The sequence below is a fragment of the Equus caballus genome, chromosome 25 (assembly GCF_041296265.1).
Source record: "Equus caballus isolate H_3958 breed thoroughbred chromosome 25, TB-T2T, whole genome shotgun sequence".
In the NCBI taxonomy this organism is placed as follows: Eukaryota; Metazoa; Chordata; class Mammalia; order Perissodactyla; family Equidae; genus Equus; species Equus caballus.
In genome coordinates this window covers 15,994,437-16,012,176 of record NC_091708.1, presented here as the reverse complement: position 1 = coordinate 16,012,176, position 17,740 = coordinate 15,994,437, and the positions used below count along the sequence as shown (strand labels likewise).

General features: G+C 40.3%; 1 long non-coding RNA gene across 3 annotated transcripts in view; it reads right to left on the bottom strand.

The window, feature by feature from the left end:
- Positions 1-15,248, bottom strand: part of LOC138920715 (uncharacterized) — a 42,558-nt gene extending 27,310 nt beyond the window's left edge. Inside the window, exons 1-3 of one of the 3 annotated variants that reach the window (XR_011432407.1) lie at positions 12,454-15,248; positions 10,043-10,153; positions 1,772-1,965 (exon numbers count right to left, since the gene is read on the bottom strand). This is a non-coding gene — a long non-coding RNA (uncharacterized lncRNA). Of the gene's footprint in view, positions 1-1,771; positions 1,966-7,303; positions 9,681-10,042; positions 10,154-12,453 lie in introns of those variants that run through there. The other 2 variants (XR_011432409.1, XR_011432408.1) reach the window with 2 other exon arrangements.
- Between the last annotated feature and the right edge of the window lie 2,492 nt (positions 15,249-17,740).

Sequence of the window (17,740 nt, the reverse complement as noted above, 5' to 3'; positions counted from 1 at the left end):
TAATGAACAGTGTGTAGGTCCATGCCCAGTATCCGAACCAGTGAACCCTGGGCCGCCAAAGCGGAGCATGCAAACTTAACCACTATACCACCGGGCCCACCCTCAGAAAAGCATTTTTATAAGAACTTTCAGAAAATGCTACTATAGATATGGATCAAGGAGAAAAACATGACAGAAAAGTACATGGGTAAAATGAAGTTGTGTCTACGAGATGCCAAAATATTTAAATGAAAAAATTTAGTAGGTTATCTGGCTAAAACTTGGCATCATGCAAAATTTCTAAAAGGACTTTCATATTTACTTATTCATCCTCATCACACATCTGCTGCCTTTACAGTATTCCATTCAGCTAGTACAAAGGGCTGGTACTTAAGCTCCAAGAGCCTGTGGAGGAATATGAAATATTTTAACTCTCCTTCCTAATGAAAACACTTGAAGCACCTCCCTACACGTATTGCACTTTTTCCCAAAAATAATTGATTTGGAATCAATACGTACAATTCTCTAATCAAAATGCTCTAGATTACTGGACACTTTGACCATATGGGCCATGCTGGAGCAATAGATGCAACTGGCAATATGGGATTTTTTTTAGCAGTTACTCAATGATTTTATTTAACCTTCAGCAGTGACTAATGAACGCTTCAAGCTAGCACAGGACTAATGTGCTTCACACAGAATAATGTCTTCATATTACATTATCAATTGACCAGCAATATGTTTCGAGGACTAAAAGTGTTTGCAATAGTCAGTGTGACAAAAGACATCCCAAAATACAACAGCTTAAACTAGGTAGTAACGTATTCCAAGCTCACTTAATATTTGGCAGGTAGACAGTCCAGAGCTGGCTTTATGGGTGTTGGACCTGTGCAGTCACACAGAGCTCCACTCTCAGAAGGGGCCACAGCTTGGTTTAATGTGCTGCTGTTGCCATCTAGAAATTCTTAATAATTTTATCTTTGAATTTGTGTTGTGTAAGTAAAGCCCAATGGAACAATGGAACATGCACGTAAGCCGAGAAACATGCCGGAAGTGTGTCTGCCGTTCCTTGTGCTCCATTTGCACATAGTGTTGGCAATGCTCTATGAGCACAGAATTCCAGTGGACCTGCAATGCATGGGAGTTTGGGGAGACTCACAGTGAATACACGTTAAGTGTGTTATGTCTGTGACTAAGTTAGGGGCTGGGGGAGCGCATGGACCGCCCTGGGAGGCCAAGCCTTCCATTTGACCCAGAAATTGTTTCTAATCCAGAAAGAAAACGATAACTTTCTAAGAAACATGAACAACCGAGGAAACATCACATCCTTTCTTACTTGTGTTCCTTCCCTGTACTAACCAGCCACTTACATTGAAAATGATGACACAGAAAGACAGGGAAACGTCTAGTCCCTTTTCCCTTAGGCTTTCCTTACTCATCAGCAAGCTGAAGACAGAGAATGTTGACAGGATATGTGTGTATCGAGAAGTGAAACAAAAACAGTTGAGTTAGCTTTGTGCAGAATTTCTACTCTTCTAGAAAGAATAAAATACATATGTATATATGACCAAAACACAAGTTGTGTAATTTTGGTGATTCTGCACACGAGTTAAATGCTCTTATATGTACGTGCATTTAAAACTGGCATTGTGCAATACAAAGATAAATGGTAAAAATTCACATTACCAATCTAAATCTTGGGTCTTTTTTACTTAGAACAACATTAAATAGCAACAAAAAATACCATGAGAAATCAAAAGAGAGAAAGAGAAATCAAAATCAACCACGGAAGAAAGAGAAAACTTTACATTTTATTGCCTTTGATAGCAGTTCTCCGCTACTTTTTGAACAAGGAACCCCACATTTTCGTTTTGCACTGGGCCCCGCAAATTATAGCTGGCGCTCCTACTATCTTCAACCTGTGGTTTCCACTTGTGGGTTCAATGTGACTGCTTCAGCTTTTGTCATCTTCCAGCCAGTGAAGAGCTGGAGAAAGACCAGGGACTTGAAGCACGATTCGTTTATGTGCCCGCGCCACTAGACTCAGATCCCATCTGTCAGAGCTTAGTCACACAGCCACATCGAACTGGAGGCTGGCGGCTAAAATATCTTTAGCCACGCAGCTGTACACCCAGCTGAAACCCTACTACTTTAGAAGAAGGGGAAAATGGATATTGGAGAACAATTTGCATGTAGCCACAGTATTCATTCAATTTGACCTGATATTTCCAGTCCTAAGAATTTATCTTAATGAAATAACAGAAATGTGTAAAAAGTTTTGAGTATAAGGATATTCACTGCATCATTTTTTATAGTTAAAGCAAAGAAATTAGAAACAACCCTGGTTTTCAAGACAGAAATTAGTTAAATAAATAAAGGCCTAAATATACGCTGGAAAATTATAGACCTACTAAAAATTATGTTCTCAAAGAATATTCAATGGTATAGGAAAATGCTCAAGATGTACTGGTACATGAGACAAGCAGAATGCAAAACTCTACATACAATACAATTCCAATGCCCGTTTTCAGCTTCATGGGTATTGTCGGGTTTACCATAAGGATCAAGGGAACAAGACAATAGACCTCACAGAGTAAATTTCTCACAGTGTTGTGTGGACCACAGCCCTGCAGGATCAGAAACTGTACTTTGTTTATAGACTCAGCACAGATTTGTCTCTTAGAATGAGATATTTTAACCAGAATCATAAGATAAATACATACACCAGGAAGGCAATTTTATTCATTTACGATGAGGTACAACAGTGACATGAACTGCATATGTATTATATAATATAGCATTATATTAGATGATAATACAGCCTACAAAGGCAATTTCAGTGCAGTAACAAAGTAGAAGGTTTTATTCTTAGGGAATTCTCCATGACGATTTTTTGAGAAAAGCAGCCAGAGTGAGAAAACAACTATATTTCTCAGAGGACTCTAAACATCCCTCTGTAAAGAAACATGAATAAATCTGAATTTTGTAAGTGCTTTTGGTCATGTGACCTTGAAGGAACCCTGGAGTAATATTCCATGGATGCATAAAAACCAAAGAAATTAATGGTTTTTTAATCTACATTATAGCAACTGTTTAAAAAAATCACTTTAAAAATGGCCGGATTTTGATCATATTTACTATTCTATTTTTGAAAGATGAAAAGATTTAACATATATATCAATTAAAGAAAAATTTTTTTTTTTTTTTTTTTTTGAGGAAGATTAGCCCTGAGCTAACTGCCGCCAATCCTCCTCTTTTTGCTGAGGAAGGCTGGCCCTGAGCTAACATCTGTGCCCATCTTCCTCTACTTTATATGTGGGATGCCTGCCACAGCATGGCTTGCTAAGCGGTGCCATGTCCGCGCCCAGGATCCAAACCAGTGAACCCCCAGGCAGCCGCAGCGGAGCGCGTGAACTTAACCACTCGGCCACGGGGCAGGCCCCTAAACTCTGTACTTTTTATTCTCTTTGTTGTCTTAATTCACTGTCTAGGACAATGTTGAACAGAAGTGGTGATATCAGGTGTATTTGTCTTATTCCTTACCCTAAACAAAATGCTGCCAACATTTCACTATTGTCTATGATGCTTGATATAGGTTTTTCATAGATACTTTTGTTGATAAGAAGTCTTGAATCACGAGTTTTGTCTAACACTTTTTCATTAAGAGAAGATTGTTTTCCTTCTTTAATCTGATAATATAATCACATGTTATTTGATCTTCTCCTGATAAACTACGTTTGCACTTCTGCGATAAATCCATACCATGGTCACTTTTAGAAGTTACTGTATTCAACTAAGACTTTGTTTAGAATTTTTCCATCTGTGTTCGCTGAAGAGATGGGTTGTAATTTTCCTCTTTCATACTGTGGAAATTGAGAAAGGAAACCTTAACTAAATTGGAGCTGGGAAGGCCTGCGGAGGGAGCTCTCGTGCCCTACCACAACAGCAATCACAGCAATTACCAACAGAGGGAGGCTCGATCCTCTGCAGGAAGTAAAACTGCATTACTGCCGAAGGAGGCTCTCTCTCCCCGCCTCGTAACAGCCCAGCCAATGAGAAGCGCAGCAGATCAGCCAATGAGAAGCGGTGGCAGCCCTGAAGTGTTACTTTCCCCCCATGGACTTCCACTTAGAACAGCCCCTCCCTACTCCCCTTTTTCCTCTGTAAAGTCAGCTCCCCACCTTTGTCTTCTGGATTTGCCTGTGATTTGCCATGGCATGCACACTGCAGGTTGCAATTCTTGTGGCTATTCCTGAATAAACCCATTTTGAGATAATATGATAGGCAAATTTGCTTTTTCAAGTTGATGATACTATCTTGTCAGGTTTGGGTTTCAGGTTTATGTTAGTCCCATAAATACATTGGGTAGCATCCCCTCTTTCTGTTCTCTGGAATGATACCGAGTAAATCAGAAGCGTTTTTTTGGTGATTAAAACAAACCAATGAAAGTGTGTGGTCCTAGAATTCTCTTGTGGAAACATCAACTTCAGTTTGTATTTCTTTAATTGTTATTCTATTTCTTCTCGAGTCAGTTTTCTTAGTTATATTATTTCAGTAATTGTCCATTTTAGTTAGGTTTTCAAATATGTGGGCAACTAGTTTCTTGATATCCTTGTCAAACTTTTGATACCTTTTTTTTATTCTTAATATTGATAAAGAAAAGAAAAGTCAAAATAATCTTGGCAGAGGGTTAGTCAGTTTATTCGTTTTTTTCAAAGAGTAAATTTTTACCTCTCTTTTGTTTCCACTCATATGTTTTCTTTACATTTATTCTGTTTTCAATTTAAGTAGGATTCTTAGCTCAATTTTTGGTCTTTCTGCTCTTCTAATATAGGGATTTAAGGCAAAAAAAAATTCTTTAGGTGCTGCATCTCCAAATCTTCAAGACAAATTATGTCCATTATTTAATTCAAAATATTTTCTAATTTCCATTGTAATTTTCTCTTTGGCCTATGAATTAATCAGAAGTATGTTTCTTTATTTCCAAATACATGGAGTTTTTCCAGTTATTTTTGTTATTGATTTCTAATTTACTCATACTAGGTTTGTATAATATAGCAAGCCTCTGGAATTTCCTGAGACATGTTTCATGGCCTGGGATGTGGTCAACTTTTGTAAATATTCTAAGCACCCTTAAAAATAATAGGTATTCTGTAGTTATCGGATGCAGTGTTCCATTAGGTCGAGCTTGTTAATTATGCTATTCAAACTTTTATCTCCTTAAAAACTTACTAAGAAAGGTATAAGTAAAATCTCCCATGATCCTGGATTTACCTGTTTGTCCTTATAGTTTTATTTCAATGCAGTTTGCAGTTCTGTTATTAGTGGCATTAAGTATGAAGTAAAAGTTATTTGTTCTTGGTGAATAAATCCTCTTATAATTATGTAGTCACCTTCTCTCTATTTATGCTTTTTTCCTTAAAACCTGCTTTGAACTTAGTGTAGCTCTGTCAGTTTAGTTTGGTTAGTATTTGCCTGGCATAACTTGTTTCATCCTTTTACTTTGAACTTTTCTGACTCTTTACATTTTAGCTGTATTGTCTATAAACAGCATATGCTGATTTTTAAAAAATCTAGCATGGGGATATATTCATTGGAGATCTTTATTTACATTTATCACAATTGAAATTTTTGAATTTATTTCTATCATCTTGTTTTGCACTCTCTTTTCTTCTGTTTATTTATTTATTTTTGGTTTCTCTTTCTCCTCTTTCTTATGTTCTTTTCGACAGAATACTTCTTTTCTCTTTCATTCTTGAAGCATATTTTCACTGGGTATAGCAGGGTTTTTTAAAATTATTATTATATCGATAACAGCCCACTTTCCTCTGGCTTCTGTTGTTGCTGTTGAGATGTCAGCTGTTAGTTTGACTGTGGCTCCTTTGAAGGTCATCTTTTCTCTGATCATTTTAAAGATTTTTCACTTAGTTGTTGTACTACAGTTTCATCATAAAGTATTTAGATGTGCTTAAAAAAAATATTTGTCCTGCTTAGAATTCACTGGATTTCTTGAATCTGTGAATCGATGCTTCATCAGTTTGGAAATTTTTCAGCCATGCTCTTTTCAAATACTACTGCTGCCTATTTTTCATCTTCTTCTGCTGCCCATGTGGATGCAGTTTAGACCTTCTCACCGATTCCCCCGTTTCTGACTCACTCTTCTGTATTTTATCCTCTCTTTCTCTCTGCTTTGTGCTGTATATTTCCTACTGATGTACCTTTCAGTTCATTAATTCTCTCTTCATCTGTGCCTAATCTGCTATTAAATTTATCTATCAAGTTCTTGATTTCAGTTATGTTTTTCAGTTAACTTATCTGCTTATAGTTTAAGGTGTCTAGACACTGTATTTGGAAGTTTATTTGTTGAAATAATTTGGGATAACATTTTCTTCTCCCAGGAAAAGATTTTTAATTTGCTTCTATCAGATGCTTGGGGTTGTGTAGTGGGGGAAAAGAGGCACATCAAAGCTATATCTTACTCGTACAAACAGCATTTCCATTTCCTTTATTAGTGTCTTATTAACTAATTGACTATATCTGCACTCCCTTAGTCATCTATTACTCTGAAGTCCTTGCATATCTTCAATTTGTTTTGGAAGTGTGAGAAGATGATCTGTATCTATATCTATATCTTTATCTACATCTATATATATCTCCATGGATCTGTCTTAGCAAGTGTTCTTTACCTGGTAATATATTGCTACACTCACACATTTTATTGTACTTCTTAGGTTAGTTTAGCTGACTATGCTGGCATCTAGAATTATGGTTACACATGAACTATACTTTTTAGTAAGCTGCCTGGAGGCACATGGTTTATATGGTTGCTGTTCCTCTTTTCTTGCAAATCCATCTGAGATTTGCTCAGTAGAATAGTGCCTGCTCTTGAAATGTCACATGGGTTTGATTCCAAGGCCAAATCATCAAGTGACTCTGCTTGCCAATGGCCAAGAGGTGACCCTCACCACCTCTGGAATCCAACTCCTTGGAGTCTACCACCACCTGGACCATCGTGTCCTAGTGCACTGCTTAGTGGCCATCTGGCTGGCTTAGCATGTGAATCGAGGACATGCAAAGGGTCAGCATGCCCTCTGTAGAATCCCTAGGCTCTGTGCACTTGGCTCCTCCTTCTCTGCAGTGTGTCCCTGACTCTGCCTGGCACAGAAATAGCCCCTCCCCTCACAAGAGCACAACCTGACCCAGACAGCATCCCTGCCTTGCCCCTAACCCCATGCCAGGCTGGGACAGAGACCTCCACCTCCACCCACCTTCCCCACCTGGTCCTACAGAGACCCCTCACCCCCACAGCCACATGCCTCCCCCAGCCCCACAGGAACCAGAGTCTCAGCCCTGTAACTTTTGCTTGGCTAGTGCAGGGTCCTCAGGAATAACCCAGCACCTCCTGTAGGCTCCCCATACTGCTGCCTCTTGCCAACCAGCTGAAGCATCTGCTTCAATGTCTGTTCCTGATTTTTTTTTAAATTGTGAATTAAGGTAGATAATTTTCTAAATGAACAAATATCTCAAACTCAAAAGCAATATGACACAACAATAAAATACTGACAACATTGCCATGAAAAATAATAAATAAATAGTCAAAAAAGCACAGTCATCACAAAATGTTAGCCGTTTTATGTAAGTTCTAACCAATGTATAAGTAAGAGGCTACTGAAAAAACTATAAAGTTTTTTCATTATTTTTACAAGATATCATTTCTCTTAGATTATAATTTTTAAAATGGTAGAAAATCAACTAAAAAACTATTGAACTAGTTATGGATGTCAAAAAGGAGATGAGTTATGTCAACTTAAAAAGCAAATTTGCTTGTTATTTTACCCTCAGAATGAGTTTATTTGGAAATAGCCAAAAGAATTGCAATTCAGGACATGAATGCTATGGCAAACCACAGGCAAATTTGGAAGACAAAGGAGGGGAGCTGCTTTTATAGAGAAAACATGGAATTAGGGAGGGGCTGTTCTAAACAGAAGTCCATTGGGCAAAGTACCAGCTCAGGGTGGCAACAGCTTCTCATTGGCTTGGCTGTTGCTGGCTGGGGAGAGAAATCTTCCTTCAGTAGTAATGTAGTTTTACATCCTGCAAGCTTCCATCTTTTCCTGTTTGGAGTAATTGACATTGTAGGATAGGGGATGAGAGATCCCCCTATAGGCCTTCCTGACTCCAATTTAGTTAAGGTTTCTTTTACTAATTTCCACAGTTACTAAAGAAAACTTTTCTATAATAAAAGAAGTAGATTTTTAAACAGGATTAATAAGTTAAAAATATAATTCGAAAAGTCTCACTTAGCAACATAAACAAAAAATTTCTAGAATAAACTTAACAAGAAACCCACAGGGCCAATTAACAAAAGAACTATAAAAATTTAGGGAAGTACAACAATTAAGTTGTAAGTAGAGTGACATATTATTTTTCTTGATGGTAAATTTTAATAACACATCAATTATTTCTTAATTTGTTTATAAGTTTAGTATCATTTTAATCAGAATGCCCAATTGAGAATTTCATGAAACCATCCTAAAGTTCGTTTGGAAAATTGAAAGGTAAGAAGAGCCAAGAAATCTTTGACGAAAATTGTAGGGGACACATTCTCCTAGATGTTTAAATGTGTCATAAAGTTCCAATACTTAAAACACTGTTGAGCAGTACAAGGATAAACAAAAATACATGAATGGAAAAATAGAAACTATAATACATTTGTGTGTGTGTGTCTGTGTGTGTACATGCACTGTGCATGCGTGTACATTTATGTATTAATCAAATATGTTATGGATAGCATTTTAAAAAATGCTAAGTTGTTTTAAAAACAGTATTGAGATAACTGATTAATGTAGAAGAACTCTGCATTATGGCTGTCCAACATTTTATGAACACCCTCTTGACATTCTGATCATCTCTCACTTTGCAAGTCAGTCCTACTTTCCCAAAAGAATCCATAAATCAGGCATATGGCTTAGATTCTACATACTCCCCACCCTCACCCCCATGACATCTGATGTGGAAGTGAGCCATGTGAAGGGGCACATTCAGGGAGACTGATCTTCTGGGAAGTATGGTGTCAAGAGTGTTTGCTCCTTTGGTGCAGCCATGTCAGAGTTGTAGGTGTCCCATTGAGTCAGTTTTTAAAGAGTTTTTGCTAGAACTATCCTGCGGTATGGTTAGGTATTTCTTCTAGATGTGCTGACCATGCCTGTCTTGACTGAGTAGCCTACACGCCGAGTTCTCTGGCCTTCTCAGAAGTCTATGCATTACCAAAATCTTTTAATAAATCCCTTTCTGCTTGAGCTAGAGTAGTGTTATGGACGGAATGTTTGTGTCTCTTCCAAAATATGTGTTGAAATCCTAACCCCCAATGTGATTGTATTAGGAGGTGGGGCCTTTTGGAGGTGATTAGGTCACAAGGGTGGAGCCCTCATGCATGGTATGAGTGCCCTTATAAGAAGAGACATAAGAGAGCTTGCTGCCTCTCTATGGTCTCTGCCATGTGAGGATGAAACCAAGGATGAAGGAGTTAAAATTTCCCTGGATTAGGATGAAATGGTGCCTGTACCCACAAGGTTGACGTGGGAAACAAAATAACCAAAGTTTCTGAGCTTGCTTGCAGAACGGCAGGAGGACTGCTGATAAGAGAGTAGTTTGCTGACAGCTCCCGACCTGACTAAGCATCTCACAGGAGCACTGAGAAGCTAAAATGACAGTTGTAAACTTTAGACATCACAGACTAAAAATCCACTTCACACAACACATAGAACCCCCCTAAATTTGCACACATGACCCATAAAGAAATATGACAGACAGTCATGCTTGCACAGAGGACTCTTAAAACATCAGCCCCCAAGGCCACATGCCCCCCCCCCCGCCCCCCCCGCCCCCCCCCCCACCTAAAACTCCAAATAAAAACCCTTGCTTGTAGCTTTTCGGGGAGTTCAGGATTACAATGTTAACTGCCCGTTCTCCTTGCTCAGCACTTTGCAATAAAATTCCTACTTTCCTCTACTATATCAGGTGTCAGAGATTGGCTTTCTGTGTGACTGGTGATTGAACTCACTTCAGGTTTGGTAACAATAATACAGTGAGAAGACAGCCATCTGCAAACTTGGAATTGGGACCTCACCAGACCCTGGATCTTCCAGCACCTTGATCTTCGACTTCTCAGTCTCTAGAACAGTGAGAAAATAAATGTTTGTTGTTTAAGCCCCCCATTCTATGGTATTTGTTATAGCAGCTCAAGCTGACTAAAACAAGTAGAGTCTGTTATTTGCATTTAAGAACACGCATAAGAAGAAAATGCATTTAAGAGCATGCATTAAGAACATGCATGACTCACAATTTACTATTTGGGGGAAAATACATTTAAATTCTTGCCTCAAAGCATTCACAAAAAGAAAATACATCTGGATTAATGAGTAAAATTTTAAAAAACACAACAAAAAGCAAACATCCACTAAAACGCCAAAAACAAGAACCCAAAGACAAACAAACCTAAAAAGAACTAGCCAAACTTAGAACTAGAACTTAGTACAATTAACTAACTAACCACTGTGGTCCACACTTGATATTGTAACCAAACTCAACGGATCCAGCTCTTGGTGAGTGCAGAGCTGAAAAACACAACCAAGGCTGAAGTGGGCGAAGAAAAAAGATTTATTGCTTGCACAAGCAATGGAGAATACAGGGAATAGCTCCCAAAGCAGTGCCCACCCCACCTCCCTGGGCTTAGTGCAGGTGGAGGTTTTATACACGACAGTGCAGAGGCTATGTTACAACTGTGTAACAACTGGGCCTGATCAGGGTGTAGTGCACAACAAGTTCAATGCCGTTACATGGCAGGTTCAATGCAACATGCCATTTAGAGCTGGAGCAATTTGCAGGGGTCCTGCTGCAACCATGTAAGTTTCACTGTAGGATAGCAACATCTGTAAAAACAAGGACATCATCTTCTGAAAAACAGCACATTTAGTTTTCTCCTTGTCTGGAAAACATTCGACAGACTATGTTTAGTTATCGATCAGATTTTCAACAACTCTTTCCTTGCCTGATTTCTGGTCACAATATGGGTAGATCAAAAATGTGTCTCTGAATGAACTAGCAGGCAACGAGAAATGGAAACCTAGCCAGTTAAGCAGTTTCACAATTGTGAGATAAAATTAAACTGATTGCTCAGGAGAACTACCGCTATTCTTAGTTCTCAGATCAGACAAGAATTTCTGTCTGAGCACTTTGTAATGAGCACAGCCTGTGATGGGACTATTGGATGACGGCCAGAGAGTGAGTTGCACAGACCTATTTTTGATGATGGCCTTCAGGCAAGTCAGATGGTATCAAACCAAAAGCACACTAGAACTAGTCACCTAAAACGATTCCAGTGGGAAAGGTGTAGGCCTGGGTATGTAATGTGCCCGTTCTCTATACCTCTGATATCATCAAACCAGATGGACTGCATATGCTTCATGGAATTCTCTCCCAATAGTTCTTTCAGATAATCTTTTGATAAATTATTGGGGGACCTGAACCCAAGTTTATACTCCTTTCCTGTGGAATAAAGATCTATCTGTATATAAACAATCAAGATAAGTGTGGGACAGGGCCTCTCAAAGGCCAAGAGAGATCCAGGTTGCTTCCATAATTTTAAGCTTCCAGTAAGTATATTAAAAATGAAGACTCTGGCAAAGCCAGAGTTACCAAAACCGTGGTAGAATTTGAATGCATACATTTAGCAAAGTAATATTTTGAACACACACATGAAGCAATAATCATATGTATAACTCAGTCGGCGATAACATCTAAACTGAACTTGAGATCTTTCTCAAACGTGAAGCTCAGACCCTCCTGGCCCTCTGGCACTGGTCCTGGTGAAAGTTAAGGAATCTATCAGGATGGGCCTGAGCAGAAACCATTCAGCCTTCACTCAGCAGAGAACCACAGGTGTGGAAGCCAATACAAAAGTTGGTTTACTTCGTTTTAAATAGATGCCTGAAATGCCCAAAACTTGCAGTCGGCACGTTAATAGCCTTTGCTAGACTCTTTCCTTGGCCATGATAAAAATCTGGTTGATACATACCTAATCTAAAACAATGCTATCCCTGGCTTTAACAAGCAAACATGTAAGAAGGTCACTCCTGTGTGGGCTTGATTTTTTACAAACCAGTTTAAAAGAGGTGGATGTCTATGAAAAAACGTCAGGTTTAGAATGGTCCATATCTTCCCTTGCCTTAGGGTTTAGCTAACAAGGCCACTGTCTGTCCTGGCCATGCCTAGCTCAAGAAAATGCAATTGCATCATCGGGGTATAAAGGAATGCTTGTCCTTTGTTAATTCTTCTCTGGTATTTTCTGGTTCTGTTCCACTCCTACAGCCACAGAGCAGAAGGGCAGGGAGTAAAACAGGCCCATAGGAGGATTGATCCTTATCACAGGTCAGCACCCAACTCTATCCTCTGTTACCCACACAAAACACATACCTGAGGTTCTATTTCAGAGCAGGAAATACTCTACACTCTCCGCTCTGCTCGGCGTGTCTGCGTGTGCATTCTTCCCTGACAGTCTCAGAGACAGAGACTGCCTTCCTTTAAACTCATGTACAAGCGGGTTTGCCTCTCTTATGGCCCTCAGCACACAACCTTGGAATATACTTAAAAGAGAAGGCAAAATTGTGATGTAATACCGAAAGTGCCATATAAGGAAGACAGACGATCTTAGAGGAAGGCTTAGGGTTTGTGAGTGGCTCCTCTCTAGCGGAGTAGATGGCCCTGTCCCATAGCCCAGTCAGCTGATTTGTTTGGAGATACAAAGGTTTAGAGGTGAGTCGGGGGGTGCTGCCTCAACTAGTAGAGTAAAAACAATTCAGACCCCTAAGAGCAATCTGTGAGGGAAGAAATGAGGAAGGGAGATGGGAGAGGAGAGGAGAGAAGTGGAGACAGCAGCAGTGAAAGGACACTCCATCTGGTGAGGTGTTTCAAAGGACTTTTAGGAATAGGGATGACTAATGACCAGTTTTAAATTGTTCTGTGGCCACCATGTAATTCCCCTTCCTCTCTGCAAACCTTTAACCATGTCTGCTGTTAAATTAATTAAACAAGGAGGTCATTAGACTGATGTGGCTCTAATGCAATAGAGCGTACATAAGCAAACCAAAATCTGAGCCTCAAGGTTACGAAATCAAAACCTAAGGACAACCAATCACAAACAGCCAACTAGGCGTTAAGCTATAACCAATCAATAATTTCCTTACTTTGTTTCTGCTTTTTCTCTATCAAAGTTTTTCCCCAGCTCCCTTTGACAGAGTGCTTCTAACAAGCTGGTATTGCTCAAATAAATTCTTAAAATTTTAGTATGTCTCAGTTTATCTTTTAACACTGCAAAAAGTGAAATTGTTCGTTTGTTTTTGCTTTTTCATGGAAATCTACTCAAGGAGCCAAGTTTCCCAGCTAGGTCACCACGATATGCACAGGGCTGGTGCACTGGGCTGGGGCGATGACCTGTGTGCTTGACTGAACTGATTCGGTGAAATGAGATGCTCTAAGCCGGAGTGGCCTTAACAACAGAACCCTCCTTGGAATATCCTCCAAATTGAGGAAGGCATTGGACTTTATGGGAAGTTTGAGCCAATCTTATCTGAATCTAAAAAGGCAAGGAGAGATCTGAGATCTGAGTTATACATACCAATTCGTGATCTTGTCTTTTCTCCCCTCCTTCACCCAACAAAGACTTCTACTTTTGCAGAATCACTATAAGCAGCTAACTTGAGAGGTCCAGGATGGAGGAGGGAGAAGGTATGAGGGAAAAGATCCCAGAGACAGTGTCTTTGGGGGTTGGAGAAGAGGAAAGGGCATTGGAAAAATGACTGGCAAATTTACCTGCATGCAGTGTGAACGAGAGCTCTAGCAAGAGGTAGCTGTTTTTTCTGACCATGACATTCGAGAATATAATTATTTTTTAATAAGTGACTGCCTTTTTTTCTTTAAAGTGACTGCTTTTACATTCCTCCCTGGGATCAGAGGGACTCTGTTCTCACTTGGCAAATGGCCCAAAGGAGAGCCATCAAAATGAGCGGCAGAAGGGGCAGGGGGGCCAGGAAACAGGGTGACTGCTGCCCTCTTACCCTCTGGGGGAGCTGGGGCGTCTGCTGCCTTGTCACAATCATTCAGCATGCAGCCTCCTCTGCAGGGGCGCCAGTGAGTGGACGAGGAATTCCCTGGGCTCCCTGCCAGAGATAACTCCTTCCAGCCTCTTATTTGCACCTTTATCTGGCAGCCAGTGGGGCTGAGCACAGCTAGCAGTCAGCTGTAAGGCAGGCGACAGGCATGCCTTGGCAGTGGCGGTGGCAGTGGCACAGGCCAGTCACGCACCTTGAATGGTGCGGCCCAGGGGTGCTGATGAAATCAGCTTGTCTGCCTGCCTGGCAGGGTGACCCTTCAGCCACTCAATCTGCTTCTGACTCCGGAAGCGTGGGTGCATGGCCTTATTCATCTCTCCTCCTTCATTCCCCTTTACACTTTCCTCAAATAATAGTGCCATTTTCTTCCTTCTCAAACCTGCTTCTTTGTCTCTTTCAGTAGAGAAGTCATATTCTGACTCTGGTTCACAGAAGAGGAAAAAAAGTCTTTCCTCCTCTACTGTTCCCACTACCCTCTGAGGGGATGGGGACCTCTTCCTGGGTGTGAGCATGCAACTTTTAAGATGGAGTCAGGGTCCAGCGTAATTTTTATGCATATTTAACAGAGAGAGCTTTCAAGGGTGGGAGTGAGACGGGAGGATTCAGGGTGAAGGACACAGGAGATGATGAGGTTGGATGCTGTGGGAGCAAAAATTTTGGAACTACTCCTCTTTGGTGACAGAGAGGGAGAGGGGAATTTGGAGAAGATGCAGAGGAGAGAGGAATGATGATGATGATGCTGCTGCTGATGATGATGATGGTGATGATGATGATGATAGCAATACCTGTTATTTATCCAGTACTTGAGTTTTTCCAGGCATTAATCTTAACCTTTTTTGCTCATTATTCAATCCAGTTCTCCAACAACATCTTTTTGCTGCTGAGAAAACTGAGACTCAAAATGGCTAGAGAGCTTGTCCAAAGTAACACAGCTGGGAAGCTCTGAGCTGGAACTTGGAGCAAGTTCTATCTGACTTCAAAGTTCAAATTCTTAATGACTGAATTATATCGACTCGCCAAGAAAGTTTACGGCTGGACCTTCAGAAGGGCAGAAGGTGGAGTTTGTTGGTGACTGTATTAACTACCTGGGAGGCTGAGTGACACTGTTCTTCATTTTGTGGGAGAGCAAGCGGCACTGAGGTGGTCACTAGGTGAGTGACTGGTCCGCCCTTGGTATCTGCTGGCTGGCTGCCTGCTCCTCAGTGTCTGGGCCTTTTATCCAGCCTTCCAGGAAAGTGTAATTCTGGATCAGGTCAGCCTGGCACTCCTCATTCCAAAAGAGTGCCAAGATGAGATGAAGCAAACCCAAAGAGCAGGGGACTAAGAGACAAGAGGTTAGAACCACCCGGCTCCTTCCATACATGCCAGTATTTTGAAGATCTCTGGTCAATAAATAATCCATTTCTACAGTAATTCCCAAAAGAAAACATTTTATAGTCTAATCTGAGTTTCTTATATTATGTGTTAAAACCATCTCCTCTGTTCTGGGACAAACCATGTATACCAAAAGACAGGCGAAATCTCTGTTCAGATCTTTTGCCCATTTTTTATTGGGTTGCTGGGTTTTTTTGTTGTTGAGATGTATGAGTTCTTCGTGTATTTTGGATATTAACCTCTTATCTGATATATGGCTTGCAAATATCTTCTCCCAATTGTTAGGTTGTCTTTTCATTTTGTTGATGGTTTCCTTTGCTGTGCAGAAGCTTTTTAGTTCGATGTAGTCCCATTTGTCCATTTTTTCTTTTGTTTCCCTTGCCCGGTCAGACATGGTACTTGAAAATATGCTGCTAAGACTGATGTCAAAGAGCGTACTGCCTATGTTTTCTTCTAGAAGTTTCATGGTTTCGGGTCTTACATTCAAGTCTTTTATCCATTTTGAGTTGATTTTTGTGCATGGTGTAAGGTAACGGTCTACTTTCATTCTTTTGCATGTGGCTGTCCAGTTTTCCCAGCACCATTTATCGAAGAGACTCTCCTTTCTCCATCGTACACTCTTGGCTCCCTTGTCGAATATTAACTGTCCATAAATGTGTGGGTTTATTTCTGCATGTGAAAAGATGCTCAACGTCATTAGCTATCAGGGAAATGCAAATCAAAACTACAATGAGGTATCACCTCACTCTGGTCAGAATGGCTATAATTAACAAGACAGGAAACAACAAATGTTGGAGAGGATGTGGAGAGAAGGGAACCCTTGTACACTGCTGGTGGAAGTGCAAACTGGTGCAGCCACTATGGAAAGCAGTATGGAGTATCCTCAGAAAATTAGGAATAGATGTACCATATGATCCAGCTATCCCACTGCTGAGTATTCATCCAAAGAACTTGAAAACTCAAAGGCATAAAGATACATGCACCCCTATGTTCATTGCAGCATTATTCACAATAGCCAAGACTTGGAAGCAACCTAGGTGCCCATCAAGGGATGAATGGATAAAGAAGATGTGGTATATATACACAATGGAATACTACTCAGCCATAAGAAATGATGAAATCCGGCCATTTGTGACAACATGGATGGTCCTTGAGGGTATTATGCTAAGTGAAATTAGTCAGAGGGAGAAAGTCAAATACCATATGATCTCATGCATAAGCAGAAGATAAAAACAACAACAAACAAACACATAGCAATGGAGATGGGATTGGTGGTTACCATAGAGGAAGGGGGAGAGGGCAAAAGGGGTAATTACGCTCACATGTGATGGGATGGACTATAATTAGTTGTTGGGTGGTGAACATGATGTAATCTACACAGAATTTGAAATATATTATGATGTACATCTGAAAAAAAAAAGAGGAAGACTGGCAACAGATGTTAGCTCAAGGCCAATCTTCCTCACAAAAAATAAATAAATAAAAGAAGAAAAATAAAAAATAAATAAAAAACAATTAGCAAGCCAACCTACTTCAGGCAATAAAACATAAATTCGGTAAAATTGAAAAAAAAAGACAGGTAGTTTGGGGGGAAAAGACCATAGACTATCATGGCTGAAAGAGACCCCCTCCTTTGCTGTATAGATGATGAATTCAAGGTCCCACGATGGCTTTAGAGTCACAGATCTGTATTTCAGTCCCTGTTCTGCTGCTTACTAATGGTGTGATAGTAAGCCAGACACGGGGCCACCTCCCTCCTCTCCAACACGATGCCTAACCTGCTGATGAAGTGGGGATTAGTGAAATATTTTATGTGAAGTGCCCAGAAAAGGTCCTGTAAGGAATAAATGCTCAAGAAACGGTAATACTACCCCTTGGGCAGTGTCATCCAACTGTTAAGGGTAGACCTGGGGCCAGAACATTGTTTTCTGATTCTCAGGCTTTATGGTTTCCAAAGCATTCATTTAGATGATATCATTCAATCCGTGCGCCAACAGGGTAAAGACAGCCAGCAGTGGTATTACTAGGCCCACTTTACTCAGGGGAGGGAGGTTGAGCGAAAGAGATTTCCTCCAGTTCCATGGCTGGTCAGGGACAGAACTAGGTCACACTCAGACCTCATGCCTCCTCATCTAGGGCTCTTTCCACTGACTCACAATGCCTTCCCATCTAAAGGCCAAACAGTTTCGCCAAAGAGATAAGGAAGAGTGAAAGAATAT